This window comes from Sus scrofa, chromosome 6, assembly GCF_054392235.1.
Source record: "Sus scrofa isolate SSC_HxYL_T2T_F1_AM1 chromosome 6, Sscrofa_HxYL_maternal_Yorkshire_Landrace_v2.0, whole genome shotgun sequence".
NCBI lineage: Eukaryota > Metazoa > Chordata > Mammalia > Artiodactyla > Suidae > Sus > Sus scrofa.
In genome coordinates, this window is record NC_139388.1 from 114289925 (window position 1) to 114306978 (window position 17054).

General features: G+C 41.0%; 1 long non-coding RNA gene across 1 annotated transcript in view; it reads left to right on the forward strand.

The window, feature by feature from the left end:
* Positions 1–17054, forward strand: part of LOC146402773 (uncharacterized) — a 341109-nt gene that overhangs the window by 238400 nt on the left and 85655 nt on the right. The window lies entirely within an intron of this gene.

The following is a 17054-nucleotide window of genomic DNA, read 5'->3' on the forward strand; positions in this document are numbered from 1 at the left end:
TATGACAACCATAAAAAATTGAAATTCTAGAGCTCAAAAGCACAATAACTAAAATGAAAAATTCACTATATGGGCTTAAAGGCAGATTGCAGTGTCAGGAGAAAGAAACAATAAATAAAGAAACAATAAATTTGTTCCATTGATCTGTATGTCTGTTTGGGTACCAGTACCACACTGTCTTGATGACTGTAGCTTTGTAACATTGCCTGAAGTCTAGGAGAGTTATGCTACCAGCTGTTTTTTTGTTCCTCAGGATAGCTTTGGAAATTCTGGATCTTTTATGGTTCCATATAAATTTTTGGATTGTTTGTTCTAGTTCTGTGAAAAATGTCTTGGGTAATTTGATAGGGATTGCATTGAATCTGTAGATTGCTTTGGGGAGTATGGCGCTTTTTACAATATTAATTCTTCCAACCCAGGAGCATGGAATATCCTTCCACTTCCTTGAATCCTCTTTAATTTCCTTGATTAATGTTTTATAGTTCTCGGCATATAAGTCTTTCACCTTCTTGGCCAGGTTTATTTCCAGATATTCAATTTTGGGGGGTGTGATTTTCAAAGGTATTGTATTTTATACTCCTTTTCTAATATTTCACTGTTAGTGTATAGAAATGCCACCAATTCCTGAATGTTAATCTTGTATCCTGATACTTTGCTGAATTCATTGATTAGTTTGAGTAGCTTTTGTATGGAGTCCTTAGGGTTTTCTATACATAGTATCCTGTCATTTGCATACAGTGACAATGTTACCTCTTCTCTTCCAATTTGGATACCTTTTATTTCTTTTGCTGTGGCTAGGACTTCCAATACCATGTTGAATAGAAGTGGTGAGGGTGGGTATCCTTGTCTTGCTCCAGATTTTAGCAGGAAGTCTTTTAACTTTTCTCCATTGAGTATTATATTTGCTATGGGCTTGTCGTAAATGGCTTTTATTATATTAAGGTATGTTTCCTCTACACCCACTTTGGTAAGAGTTTTTATTATGAATGGATGTTGGACTTCGTAAATGTTTTTTCTTCATCTATTGAGATGAACATATGGTTTTTGACTCTTCCCTTTTTGTTAATGTGGCATATGACATTAATTGATTTGTGTATGTTGAAACATTCTTGTGAACCTGGGATGAATCCCACTTGGTCATGGTATATGATCTTTTTTATATGTAGTTGGATTCAGTTGATTCAAATTTTTTTGAGAATTTTTGCATCTATATTCATCAAAGATATGGCCTATAATTTTCTTTTTTGGTAGTATCTTTGTTTGGTTTTGGTATTAGGCTGATGGTGGCTTCATAGACTATCTTTGGAGTATTCTTTCTTCCTCAACCTTTTAGAAAAGTTTAAGGAGGACAGGTATAAATTCTTCTCTGTATGTTTGGTGTAATTCACCTGTGAAGTGATCTGGTCCTGGACTTTTGTTTGTAGGGAATGTTTTTATTACACATTCAGTTTCATTTCTAGTGATTGCTCTGTTCAATTGATCTATTTCTTCTTGATGGAATCCTAGTCAGCTATTAAAAACAAAATAATGCCATTTGCAGCAACATGGATGGAACTAGAGACTCTCATTCTAAGTGAAGTAAATCAGAAAGAGAAAGACAAGTACAATATGATATCACAGATATCTGGAATCGAATATACAGCACAAAAGAAACTTTCCGCAGAAAAGAAACTCATAGACATGGAGAACAGACTTGTAGTTGCCAAGGGGGAGGCAGAGGGAGTGGGATGGATTTGGAGTTTGGGGTTAATAGATGCAAACTATTGCATTTGGAGTGAATAAGCAATGAGATCCTACTGTATAGCACTGGGAGCTATATCTTGTCACTTGTGATGGAACATAATGGAGGATAATGTGAGAAAAAGAATGTATATATATGTGTGACTGGGTCACTTTGCTGTACAGTAGAAATTGACAGAACACTGTAAACCAACTAGAAAGGAAAAAATAAATACTAAATGAATTTTTTGAGGCTGAAGGGAATTTACATGGGATGGCTACTGAGATTTACACTATGTAATAATGAGCACCAAAAGTGATACATATATCAATAAGTAAAAAGAACTAAATACATACACCCACACACAGACAGATACATATAAACCTTTTATTCTCTTAATTTTTTTTGAGATGCACATGGCAGTTTAAACGAAATTGATAAAATTATATTGTTGAGCTGCAACATATATTGATGTCATATTCATATGACAACACTAAGAATGGCAGGAAGGCCAGGAAAATGAAAATATACTGTTGCAAGATTACCATGCTTTACTTGAAATTATTAAATTTAAATTCTGGACAAATTGGGTTAAGTTAAACATATATGTTATTAACCTCTAGAACAACTGCTATAAAAAATGCATGAATTAGCTTGGTAGTAGAAAGCCAACAGAGGAACTAAAGCAAAATATTGGAAAATATTTGACTAACACAAAAAAGTAGGAGAGTAGGAAATACAAAAACAGATGACATGAAACAAAGAAAATAAGTAGGAAAATGGCAGACATATAAAGTCAGCTATGTCAGTAATTGCACCAAATTTAGATTGATTAAATAATCCAAAAAAGGCATCATTTTCAGATTGAATTTAAAAAGCAAGAACCATTTAATACTATCTATAAGAAATGTTCTTTAAATACATAGGAACAAATTGTTTAAATGGGCTGAAAATAATATGCTAATAGTAAGCATAAGAAAATGGGAGTGACTACATTAACAGAAAACAAAATAGATTTCAAGATAAGGTATATTGCTGTAGATTAAAAAAGAAAGATCATAATGACAAAAATATTAAGAAAATGTAACAATTTAAAATTACAGTTATACATATTTATGCATTTATAACAAAGTTTCAACATAAGTAAAAACTGGCAGAGAAATAAACAGACTCACAGTCAGGAAGACTAACATACCCTCTCAGTACTGATAGAGTAGCTAAACAAAAAAAAAAAAAGAAAAAAATTAATTAGGCATCTAGAAGAACTAAGTGAAACTAGGCATCACCTTTATTTGATTGTGATTTATAGAAAACTATACCCAACAAATGCACAATATATATTCTTTTAAATTCATATAGCATGTTCACAAATGTGAAGGATAATGCTGACTGAAACAAGTCTTAGTGTATTTAAAAAGATTGCAGTCTTACAGAGTGCTTTTTCTGGCAATGATGAAATTTAATTATAACTCAACAAAAGCAAAATGTCAAGAAAACTCCAAAAATTTGAAATTAGGTAAGTTAACTCTAAATAATCCATGAGGTGAAGGAGAAATTATAAAGAAATTAAACAAAAAAAATTGAACTAAGAATGAGAACAACATATAAAAATTTGCAGAATGTGGGAGTTTGCACTGTAGTGCAGCAGGTTAATGATCCAGCTTGTTTCTGCAGAGGTACCTGTTTGATCCCCGGCAAGAGGGTGTCTGAAAAAGAAAAAAAAAAATTTCAGTGCAGCAAAAGTTCTGCTTAGAGGAAAGTTTATAGTTTCAAAGGCTTGTGGTCGAAAAGAAGAAGGTATAAAATCAACAACTGAGGCTTCTATTTTAATGAGCTAGAAAAGGGAGAGCAAATTATATGCAAAGTAAAAGAAATAAGAAAGATTGGTGTAAAAAAAATCGAAGAACTAGAAACTAGAAACAAACAACCAAGAAAACAAAGAAACAAAAATCTAGCTTTTAAAAGAATCAATAAAATTAACAATATTCTAGATAAACTAATGAAGAAAAAAATGAGAAAGGACACAGATTACCAATAGAAGAAGTGGAAGAAGAGATACCATTATAGATTCTACAAGCACTAAAATAATAAGGAAATATCATGAACAATTTTATGCCAATAATTTCAATAATGTAGATTAATGTAATTTCAACAATGGACAAATTCTTGAAAGACACAAATTTCCAGAACAAAGAAAAGAAGTAGAAAAATCTGAATTTCTTAAATTATTTTAAAATTAATTATAAAAACCTTCCTACAAGGGAAGTTCCAGTTTTCAGATGGCTTCACTGGTGAATGCTATCACGTATTTGAGCATGAAGTATACAACTTTTTTGTAAACTCTTCCAAAAATTACTTTCCAAGTCATTTTTTTGGCCAACATTACTCTTGCACTAAAACCAGACTGAAAATCTTTACAAGAAAAATAAACTACAATATCCCTCAAAAATATAGATACAAAATCCTTAACGAAATGTACCAAGTCAAATACAACAAAATACAAAGACTAGTTTAGCATTCAATAATCAATTAATATAATTCATATAATAAAAGCAAAAAAATGACCATCTTGGTAGATTCACAGAAAGCATTTGTCAAATTTCAATATCTATTCATAGTGAAAACTATAGGAGAAAACTTAAAAGGAGAATAAAAATAACAGGCAAAAACTCCCTCAAACTGATAAAAGAAAATCTATAAAAACCCTACTGATAATATCATCATACTAAAGGGTAAAAAGTTGAATGCTTTCTGCTGAGATCAGCAACAAGCAGGGGGATGTCCACTCTCACTGTTTCAATTGCACTTGAGCTCCTAGACCTTACACTAGTGAATGAAAAGATACAAAAGTGATTTGTAACATCTTCTATTCTCATCAGTAGCATATGAGAATTTCAGCTGTTTCACATCTTCACCAAAACTCGACATTGCCAGTCACTCTATTCTGGCCATTCTAAAGGTTGCATATCGGCATCTCATTGTGATAACTAGTCATTCTGAGCATCCTTTCATGTGCTAATTAGCCATATATATATATATATGGGGGGATATATGTGTATATATATGCATATATGTATGTATATATGTGTACATATATATGTGTGTGTGTATATATATGTGTGTGTGTATGTATATATATACACACACATGTGGGGGAAATATATCTTTACTTGATGATTCTATGATCAAGCACATAGAAAACTCTAAAGACTTTCCCAAAAAAGTTATCGAGTTCAAAAATTCAAAGTCAATGTACAACATCAGTTCCATCTGTATATGTTAGCAATGACTAACTGCGAAGTGAAGTAAAGATTATATTTCCTTTTGACCATAGCATCCAGAACAAAATAATTAGCTATGAATGCAACAAAATACATGCAGAGATCTTAAATCTTTTTATTTCTTGGAGTCCTGTAAGTATTTTCACACATTAGTTATAGGACTTTGTTATGGCAGATTGTTTATTTGTATATTCTGGGGCAACAACTGTGTCTCATCATCATCTTATCATCAGTGCCTAGCATGGAGCCCAAGAAAATGAATTAACAAACATCTGTGTATCTATTATCGTAAAACCATAGCATATATACATAGATAAAAGTTTTAAAAATGGAAAAGTATACCGAATATCATCCATTGTCAATATTTTAGATTGTTTCCTTCCAACCTTCTTTTTCCCTATAGGTAGAATTTTAAGCTTAATACTGTTGTTCATTCAGTAGCGTTTGTTTGTAAGTAAAATAATGGTCAAAGTTCTAGCCTGTTCGTGTTGAAACTTTCTCTAGTTACAATCTGCTGTTTGGATTCACTGAAAGGAAGTAAAATGTGGTCAGTCAGCTACCCAAAACCATCATAAAAGCAGCCAGTTGATGTTTTGATGCAATCACTCCATTGACCCCCCTCTCCTCAACCCTGGCCCCACATTCACATGTGTTGTATGACAGCATTTGATCTAGGCGTTGTTTTGTAAGACTCTGGCATAACTACTTTTTCAACTCATCCATACAAGGATGTTTTAAAACCAGGAAGCAAGAAATGGAGTATATGCCCATTAGAGGAAAATCTGGGCCATGATCTGAATATCACTGATACGCCAGATCAAAACTGCCCTGGAAAACAATGGTGTCCAAAAAAAGTACCTAAATACTAAGTAAAACGAGTTCCTGCCCCAATTCCTTGTGCTTCAAGAAACAATTCAGGTCACAGTAGAAACATGAGGTTCAAAAACAATAAACTCTATACATGGAGAAAAATAAGATTCAAACAGGGAAGTACTTTTCCAGATAGACCAATACAAGTACTTGTCAGCCACAATAAAAACACGCAGATAACAGTATCAAACATCTGAGAAATGTCCAAAAGCAGTAACCACAGAAATAAAACTCTGGTCATTAGACACAGCAAACCAATGGGATTGTTGCCTTGGAGCTGAATAAAAGTTAGATTGACTGAAGTTTCCTACATAAACTCAGAGATACATGGGCCACAGACAAATACTCATTAGCTGCTGTGGGGAGCGACCCTCCATAAGCTATTTCCTTGAAAATTAGATACTGTGATTCCAAGCTCTGTGCCTTCACTTTGAAGTGAGAGTAGACATAAGCCTGGGGAAAACAAAAGGCAGAAGGGTAAGAGATAATAAAAAACAGAAATTCACCAACAACCCTTGGCAAAACTCAATCTTTGAGACAAGGGAGGGGAGACGGCTGGCTAGGCAGAAATAATCTCACGGTGACACTTTCTAGGTCTTCACTGGATGCTAGGAGAAATCAGACAGGAAAGGAGATACTAACAGATGAAACGGATCCGTGGAAATGAGGGGGAAGTGACTCTTCTGCAAATGACCATCCTTGGTCAGACACGTGCCAGATCCTCCTCCAAACACTCACAGCCTCCCCTGGTGGCCCTGAGTGTCCCTCATTCACACTCTCCTGGAATTAAAGGTGTTATTCTCAGTCTCCCCACCGTCAGAGCATTTTGTTGCAGTGAATTATTTATCTGTCATGATCCCAGGGAAAAGGCCATGTTGCATGCATTGCCTTCCATCAGTGCCCAGCGCAGAGCCCAGCGCGGAGCCCAGCTAAGTGAATTAACAAATACATACACATCTATTAACTGAAACTTCCTGAGAACTATGTCCTTTGTCTCTCATTCTCTAAAGTTTAGTGAGATGCTTCCCCAAGCAGTCGCTCAGTACGTTCTAAATGAAATGAAACTTTAATTGATGCTATGGCTAACTTGAAACACAGCAGATGACATTGCAATCATGTGGTCAGAAGCACCCCATGGGGGTGGGGCTTAGTCATCTTCCTCCACTGGCCCATGAACAGCCCCCACCTTACATTTCCCTCCCACTTGCTGGTGTTGGGCATCCCTCAATGAAGGGCTAATTTGTGGGAGAGGGCTGGTGGTGACCAAGAAAAACACCACCTATTATACATTGTTTTGTGGATGAATGGCCCTGACAATGAATAATTGACAAATATAATAAGATTGGGTTTGTTCTTCTTGGATGGAAAATGGAATAGAACTCCAGATAGCAGCTTTTTCAGATAGAAGATGGTCCAAGAAAGACAGGAAGCATGAAGAGAAGATGTAAAAGTGATTTGGTCCATGCAGACAGCCAGTTGGTACCGTGTCTGCTAACATAGAAAGTGAGACCAAGAGACTGGCTCTTCTCACCAACACTTGGGTCCCTTGAGGAAAGACTGGACAGCCGCGTGGTAATGCATGAGCAGAGGACAATACCATAATCCCAAGCCAACCATAGTTCTCTTTCTCCATCTCCTCAAAGATTGCTTTGAGGAGAAAGCTTTGGGGAGATAATTAAAGTGGGACACATGGCTAAACTATAAACAAAGTGTATCCACATTGTTTATATTCAAAATCTGCTTTCTCCACTAGTGATCTCACTCCTTGGTGAAACCACAAGAGAAATACAAAGGGGTTTTTTTTGTTTGTTTGTTAGTTTGCTAGTTCTCTTCTTTGGATGGAAGAGAGATCTTAAGGAAAAAAAAAAAAACATCTGGGTAAATTCAGGTCAAAAGTAGCCCTTTCTTTAGCTTTGTATGGGGGATTCATAAGGAAGCATTTATTTTGTTCCACTCGAAAGAGCTAGATGATTTACTGAGTTTTCTAATGAGGATTTAAGCGCCAAAGGCCCATCTAACAGTTCCTGAATCACCACATCTTTCTCAAATGCCCTGGGGCACCAGCATTTCTAGAGGTAGTTATTCCACCCTTCCGCTTTAATTTTTCTCTTCACAATTCTGTCCTCATGCCCTATAGCATTTAATCTTAGGAAGACACACACACACACAATATTTATGTGCACGTACACACAAGCATACATGCACTGCCACACTGCTGCACCTGCCATGGTCAGGTCTTCCAGTACCTCTCTTAGACCATCCCCAGGCCCTTCACTGGCTTTCAAAGCTCCAGCAAGCCACTTTTCACCACAAAGTCCAGTTTCTCGGGGCTTTCAGGCATCTTGTAAATGTAGTGATATATATACTCTCTGGTGCTGCGATAATGATAATAATTTATACACAAGATAGCCTTTTATCCACGAGCGCCTTAACAGTGGCATATGCAAAGCCCCTCGCCTCTCCCTCCAGTGACCCTGCCCTTGGGTGGGAGACACCACAGATCTCTCACTCTTCATGATGACACCTCATAACCATTCCAGGCAGGAAGTAAGGAAATCTGTCCAGTCAAAACTGCAGAAAGGAATTAGGCAATATAATATTTTTTTCTTTCTCTTCTCCAGAAACTCTGAGAAATGCACTGATTCTCAGAATGATTGACCCCCAGACAGTCCCTCTGAATTGTTGCTTTTTGCCTGGGGATTACATATTTCCTGGAGCAATGCATTTTCTTCTTTCCTTGTCTTATTTCCATTGGTACTGTATTTATTTAGAGCACAAGATAAAAATATCTATATGGCTAGGCTATCAGCCCTTCACATGGAGAGTGTGACTATTCTATATTTGTTTGGCTATGATGTAAAGATATCCCTAAGAGACATACACTTCCTCCATAAAGGATAGCATGTCCAGTAAGCCAAAAATTTAAAGGAGGAGACGAAAGGGAAAAAAGAAAAGGAAGAGATAGATAAGGAAGAGGGAGGGGGAAGGGGAGAAAGAGGAGAAGGAAGGGGGCAAGGAGGTAGGAAGGGGGAAGGAGGGGGAGGAGGAGGAGGAAGGGGAGAAAGAGGAGAAGGAAGGGGGCAAGGAGGTAGGAAGGGGGAAGGAGGGGGAGGAGGAGGAGGAGGAGGAAGCTAGCTTCTCAAGAGAATAGCATCCTGGAGGGAAAAGCACAAGCTGAGGACAGATCTGGTTTCAATTCCTATTTTAATACACTTTGATCAGGCTCTGCTGAGCTTCAGTTTCCTCCTTGGTACATGAAGATAAGAATGTACATTTCAGGGAGTTCCCATCATGCCTCAGGGGTAACAAACCTGACTAGTATCCATGAGGACTCAGGTTCGATTCCTGGCCTCACTTAGTGGGTTAAGGATCTGGCATTGCCGCAGGTGTGGTATAGGTCACAGATGTGGCTCAGATCTGGCGTGGCTGTGGTGGTGGGTAGCCCTGCAGCATCGAAGTCTCCAAATCTATCCCTAGCCTGGGAACGTCCATGTACTGTGGGCATGGCCCTAAAAAGACCAAAAAAAAAAAAAATACATATTTCATAGGTCATGGTGAGGATTAAATAAGAATTGAGACATGTCTGGCACAGAGTAGGCACTCTTATTTCCTACTGTGCTGAAAACTGAAATGCTTTGTGCTAGTGGAGAAACTGCTAGATGGTAGGCACTTTTGCATTCACTGTCTCTTTGAGATGTTTGAAACCCTCTTGAGCTCTTGCATTTAATTATCCATTGATTCACTTGCTCCCTCATTCCTGGCTGTCTGCTCTTCAGTGCCAGGCATTGTGCTGGGGACTGGATCCCCTAGTGGGAAAGTACCCCCTGCCCGGTGAGCTTCAGGCTAGAGAGGAAGTGAGCAACAGGAAGTTCATATGGCGTGCTGACAAGAGTGAAGCATGCACAGCCAGGGCACGTGCAGAGGGGGTACGTCACCCAGTCCCAGGTATGTGGGAGGAGGGGTCTGCCTTTGCCTTGCCTCTCTTTCATACCCTTAAATCTGCCCCCAAGGCAGTTTCTTTACATTTCTAGGCTTAAAAAATTACTATTTATAAAGGGCAGAGGGTCTAAAAGAGCATAGCAGTAGTTCAGATTTTAGCTACAAAATGGATTGCAGAAAAAAAAATAACTAAATGACCAATCCTGGTAATCAGTCCATTTTCCCACAATCAGCTGATCTTGGTGAACCTCCCAAGAAGCTCTGAAAAGATCCAAGTCCTAATTAAACCCCACCATTATTCACCTGTGAGAGTCATTAACGTGGGGTGGGCCAGCTGGGGGACGGACATTCATCTTTTAAGACAAGGGTAAGCACCTATGTGATGGGTGTGACCATGAGGCCCCAGAGGTAATTATGATGGCTCGCTGCCCTTCCCGACCAGATGTGGCTGCTCTGCCCTCTCCTTTCTCATTCTATTTCTCTTTCAGGCTCCCCTTTACTTTCCCCTTCTTTTCCCTTTTCCTCGCCCCCTCATCTGTGCCCAGAGCCTGCAAATAGTACCAAGGGGCACAGACCATCCTATTGGCACCCATGTCTAAAGAGGTTATTGATTTCTGCCTTAAAATATGATCACAGTCTTTCTCAGTGAAGATGACACCAAGAATATGTGGGATGCCAGCAAGGAGAACAATGAGCACAGGGCAAACCTGGCAGTATTCCTTTAACAAAAAGAAAATGCACCGGGCCTGAGAGCTGGTCCCACTGACCTTAAGAGCAAGCACATTAACATTCAACCTTCATTCAACAAACCTCTCATTGAACATTTGTTTGTCAAGTCTTCTGGATCCTTGGGAGGCAGATAAATTTAACATAGCTCCCAATCTGGTGGGCGGAGAGAAAGAGAGAGAGAGAAATAGAGAGAGACATAAAAATAGGTAATTTAACCCCAATGTATTGATAACTAAATTTAACCTGGCTGATTCCCTGTAGGGAAAAGGAGAGTGACTAGAATGGTTTCAGGAGACTCCTCTTCAGAGTCGCTGCCACGGATTTCTTATGTGGCCTTGGATAAGTCTTAAAATTGTGCTGGTGTAAAATGAGGACAGTAAGGACTGATCATAGCTGGGTTATGGGAATTGCCATGATAATGAATGTGAAAAGAGATTTGGGGGGGGGAGATGCTATATATATATATATAGTATTGTTAGTGCTAAGATGTCAATTTGCAAAAACCAATTTTTCCATAAAATTCAGGTGTCCCCTTGGACTGTGCTTAGGAAACAGGTTGTCTCCCCCTCTTTCCTGTCTACCTACACCTGTTGCTTTTCTCATCAACTCAGCAACTCCACCAGCACACGTGAAGCAGGGGGCCTCCTGTGTGCCCCACACACTGCTGGGCCGGGGATACAGTAGGGAATGAGGTAGACTGTTTTTATAAAACACGTCAAGTGTAAATGTAGACTGCCTCGTTTCGGCACCTTGTGTTGTCTTTGAAAGCCACGCTTGGGGTGCAGAGCAGAGGGCAGGAGAGCAGAAAGCGGCTGCGGACTGGGCCGCACAGACCTCTGAGTAAGAAATGAAAGGCGAGGTTGCTGAGCCGCACGCTTGGCAAACGTATTCAGGAGTGAAGGTTGGGTCTTATCTTTGCGGGCGGGCCCAGGGCCAATCGCACCCCTGCAACTCCTGCTGGAATTTCCCCGGGAAGAAATGGACATTCCGCTGGGAATCATTCTGGGAAGAGACATGTGTATCCTGGGACAGGAAATGAAGACTCAGGAGGTGGGGCGCAGAGTGGAAGGAGGAGAAAAACATCCTCCCTGTTCTGCAGCCTGAGGATCACGGGAGGGCGAGGCACTCGCGGGGGGCTGGGGGTGGCGAAGCGGTGGGTGCAACGCCGGCAGGGCCGGGAACGGACCAGGAAGATGGGTCACCGCTTCCGCAGTGGCTCCAAGTTCCAGTCTGCATGACACTCCTTGCCCCCAGAGCTGCAGGAAGCGCTCATTAGATGGTCAGAGCCTGTGGGGAATGATGGGAAAGGGCTGTTGGGGGAGATTAAGGCAAAGGGTGTGTCCACCGTTGGAGGTGGATCGGCCAAGGGGAGGACGACCATCCTGCTGAAGGTCAGTTCCTCGAGCTTGAGCAATGACCGGCCTGGGGAAGAGAAGAAAGACACGCAGAACCGGTCCAGGCCTGCCTGAGCCACCCTCAGAATCGATGGGGACAGCCAGCAGAAGCTGGAGCTTAACTCTCTAACAGGTTATGGTTAAAAAAAAAAAAAAAAAAAGTTGATACACTTTCATTCCTTGTCAAAGGATGTTTCAAGGAGGAACAGGACCTAAGAGAAGCTACAAGGGAAAGGAGAGGGACCAGGTGAACTTGGAAAGGGAAAGCAGAGGCCCACAGGCAGGAACAGGCTCATCTGGAAACTGCTCTTGGGCTTGGAAGGGAGGCAGCGGGAGACCAAGCGCCCATCTCGGGGAGAGATGGGGCTGAATGTGTGTGCACCGTGAGGTCAGCCTTCTAAACCACTGTGACCCCCTTCCCAGGCTCTCCATCCCTCGGCTCTCTGCCTCCAGACAGTGCAGTGCAAAAAGGGCTCCTTTCTAGGAAATTGGATGTACATAGAAAGCCGATCATGGAGTTCCCGTCGTGGCGCAGTGGTTAACGAATCCGACTAGGAACCATGAGGTTGCGGGTTAGATCCCTGCCCTTGCTCAGTGGATTAAGGATCCGGCGTTGCCCGTGAGCTGTGGTGTAGGTTGCAGACGCGGCTCGGATCCTGTGTTGCGGTGGCTGTGGTGTAGGCCGTCGGCTACAGCTCCAATTCGACCCCTAGGCTGGGAACCTCCATATGCCGTGGGAGCAGCCCAAGAAATGGCAAAAAAAAAAAAAAAAAAAAAAAAAAAAAGAAGAAGAAAAAGAAAAGAAAAAGAAAGCTGATCAGGAAATTTCAGTTTCTTCAGAAACTCCACACTTACCCCTCATTAAGAGAAGTTTGGCTTTGAATTATGGAGATAACTGCCTCAACTCTTCACTTCATTTTGCCTATAGATACTTGCCCTCTGAGGGGTATTTTGAGGATAAATGAGAAACTGGCAGAAGGCTTTGAACTCCTTCCGTGAAAGATAGCATATCAATACAGACCTCATGTAATTAAGATGCTTCAAATTGCCAATACATGTATATTTATAATACCCATTATAATCACTGGATATCTTTTCTTTGCTTTTTTATTTTTTATAAGAAGGAGGCAGGGAAATCTAATTTTTTTTTAACCACACCACTTTTCTGTGCTTAACATTAACCTTTCCTTCCAAATGTCATTAGCTGCTAATTAAGATGTTGGTTTGCAGATTGTATATCTTGCAATAGAAGTGATTTGTGAATGCTTGCTAGGTGTTTATCAACCTACACCACTCATATTGGTTTAGCACGAGCCTGGTGCATTCTCATTTACTGAGCAGTTTCCCCCTTCTCCACTTATTTCTGCTTGAGCATAATGAGAAAAAAAATGATAAGAGAGGAAAAATGGAAATACTGTAAATAGTTACTAAAGAAAAACACCATAGGAAAGAGTTATGGCTCTAAGTAGGTGCTAAAAGAGCGAACAGGTTGAATTTATTTTCTCTTTTTAATGGGGTATTTTAAGAAATCAAATTTGCACATTGGTTAAATGAGCAGGTGTCTACATGCACCTGAGTGAATGTGCACGCTCCCCAACTGGCTATAGAGAGCCCACTTTCCCAGAGGAAAATGGTGAGGGGCTGTGAATATGCTGGAATGCACATGTGCTTGTTTTCCAAGGCTGTCTACTCCTTTGCCATGTTCTTGCCTTTAAGGTTTCCCCAAGAAACTTCTTCCTTCTAAAACCACCCTTAAATCAAAGAAAGAAAAGGCTTATTCAGTTACTGTGAAGGATTCTGCAACATAGGGGACATTTCCACAGGACGTTTTAATATAATTTATGAATATTTGCTAGCAACATAATTGTCTTTTCTGCTGACATTTTCAAAGCAACACTGTGATTTGTTGGGTCTCTGGAGAGTCCAACTACAAAACTGATAATTATATTAAATATACATAGACAATAAAGAGTGTGTTTACATAACTATGCCCATAAATATCTGATTGAACAGTCATTGTTCTCAAACCCCTTTTAAGCAGCTCTCTAAGGCTTTCAGTTCTAATGACATGATGGTTTAAAAGATGTTGCTCAGTCTTGTTCCATATTTAATTAACTTTCCTTTTTTAAACTTGTGATGGCAGAGACAATAACAAACAGCTCTGAAAAGAAGGAGTGCTTTGAAGCATGAGTGAGACCTTGTCAGGCTTTGTATGGCTCGGACAGGAGATGGGCATGCGAGCATGGCTGGCCTGGGACCCCCGGCCCTCCCCTGGGAGTCTGTTAGGCGGCCATGCCGACCTTCCAGCCCCACACACCTTCCCCGCCCTCGCCTCTGTGGAGCCATGCCGCGTGCACATGTCCTTGCCTGTAAGCAGGTGTATCCCTAATCATCTCTTCCTTTGCAAAGGAAGACAAATGCACATTTAAACCCAACAAGCCTTGGGAGGCAGAAGCAAAGGGCTGGGAAGTACTGAGATTTTGGCCGTGGCTCTGCCGTTGCGTTTTGACCTTGGAACAGTGTTTTCCTTTCCTACTGGTGCTGCAACAAATTACAGAGACCGTGGCTTAAAACATCAGAGATTGGAGTTCCTGTCATGCCTCAACGGAAATGAATCTGACTAGTATCCATGAGGATGCGGGTTCAATCCCTGGCCTCAATCAGTGGGTTAAGGATCCAGTGTTGCTATGAGCCATGGTGTAGGTGGCAGATGCAGCTTGGATCTGGCATGGCTGTGGCTGTGGTGTAGGCCAGTGGCTACAGCTCTGATTCAACCCCTAGCCTGAGAACCTCCATATGCCATGGGTGCGGCCCTAAAAAGACAAAAAAAAAAATTAATTTTCTTGTAGTTCTGGAGGTCAGAAGTCAGAAGTGGGTCTTTCAGGGCTAAACCCAAGGTGCTGGCAGGGCTTGTTCCATCTGGAGGCTCTAGGGGAGACTTTATTTCCTTGCACTTTGCAGGTGCTAGTAGCCACCCATTTTCCTGGGCCATTGGCCCCTTCCTCCATCTGCAAGGCCAGGAATGGCCAGTTGAGTCTTGCTTGGCTGCATCACATGACGCAACTCTCTGGCCTTTCCCTACAAGGGCCTGGTTCCCTTGGAGCCATCTGGGTAACCCATGCGAATCTCTGCATCTCAAGACCCTTAATTACATCTGCAATGACCCTTTTGTCTCCTAAGATAACAGATTCAGGTCCCAGAAATGTGGATGTAGACGTCTTTGGGGGCCATTTATCTGCCTGCCACAGAACATCAACTAACATTTGCTGTGAATGAGAGTTGGTATGAACTAGATTCAATCCTCCAACAAGCGAAGGTCCAGGTGACACAATAGTCACCACGTTACATTCAATCTCTGCCCTCTACTGAGCTTTCAGTGTTGAAGGAGAGAGAAGCATAACCAGAAAAAGGACACGTTTTTCAGGTGCTTTAAGGGCTACAAAAGGAACGTGGAGTGGAAGGACCATGTTTTACCGAGGGATCTGGGAGCGTGGGTAATCAAAGAAGACTTCCCCAAGGAAGTGACAGGGAAGCTGAGATGGAGCAGATGACTTGCAGTTGTCCGGCAGAGTGTGTGGGAGGTGGGACTGGCCGAGGGGGCAGAGGAGGATTGGCAGTCAGAGGGAAGAACTGAGGCTCTGGGGTGGGAGGTGCAAGAACGTGATTTGCTGGAGAAGAAGCCGCTGGGGCTGAGAGCACAGTGTGCACAGGGAGAGAGGTTTGTTATGGGCCGAGAGAGGCAGTGAGCAGAGAAGTGAACACTTAGCAAATGGTCAGCTGCTCCAAGAGGTGTGTATGTAACTAGTTTTCATAAGTTAGATGCTACTGTGACCTTCAGTTTTGTAGAGGATGAAACTGACCTCTACAAGCTAAATGACCCTCCTAAGGTCACCCATCTGGTAGAGTCAGGACTTGCACTGGGTCTGGCCTCATCCCTAAGCAACACTGCATCTCAGGCAGTGGGATTGTGGGACCTTTCCAATTTACCCCTTATGTGGAGAGCAACTGGGAGCCATAGAGGAATTTAGAAAGATTACTCTTGGTAATGGGCTGGAGGTAGGCCAGGGAAGGAAGCACTAGCTCTCAGGTGAAACAATATTGGCACACTCTCAAGTGAGAATAGTACAGGTGGTGAGAAATAGAAAGATTAGGAAATATTAAGGAAGTAAAATTGATGTCTTACTAGGGGGATATAGGATGAAAGGAAGAAGGAGGGGTCAGAGATGAGGGCTTTGCTGCCAGCCAGGGCATCTAGAAGGACCCATCATTTCTATCCTAAAATAAGGGTCTCAGGGGAGGCTGTGGACCAGAATATAGACCTATGCTAAAGCCCTAAAACTGTGATGGTCCTTCATATGTTAGTAGGAAAACAAACTATGAATGAACAGCTTTGAATGGATTTCAGGGTCTCAGTAAGAACTGAGTCAGATTTCTGCATGGCAGTCCATGTAAGAGATGACTCCTGCTTACCATCACGGCTGTGATTCTGTGTTTGTGCAGAATTCTTTCTAATTGTCATCAATTATGATTCATTTACTTTAAGGTGTCTTGCCTGTCATAATATTATCATTTGTAAGTCTTTCCCTTTGCCGGCTGTGTGAATCTGTTATGACATCTCAATAAAGCGGGATTCAATCAAGGTGTGAATGAATTGTTAATCTTGTTATAAATAGAAGGTACCATATGTCAGTATGTAAGGGATGTCTCCCTCTTTGTTGAAAACTATGTTAGTGAAACAAAACAAAAGAAGTTTCAGAAATAGCTGGTTCAGCTCAACAAGCTTCCAATTATATTCTAGCCAACAATTTTCGACAGCTAATTCAGATTTCTGGAACTAGGATTCACACATGTATTTATTTGGATTCATCATTTGAAAGAGAAAATTAGTGTCAACCTTGGCCCTCAGAACCCTGGGTATGCCTAGCCCTCCTGATGGTGACCATGAAGGTAGCCTTACAATTCTCTATGTCCTCAAGAGGTGCATCCTGTGAGCCATTTGATCAAAATCTCTTTTCCCTTCTTTGCATTTTCTACCTGGTTTGCAGATTTTTAAAATATGACTGAATTGGCTGAGCTCCAGCCCATACTAGCTCGTGAAGAATAGACCCGGAATCTCTCTCT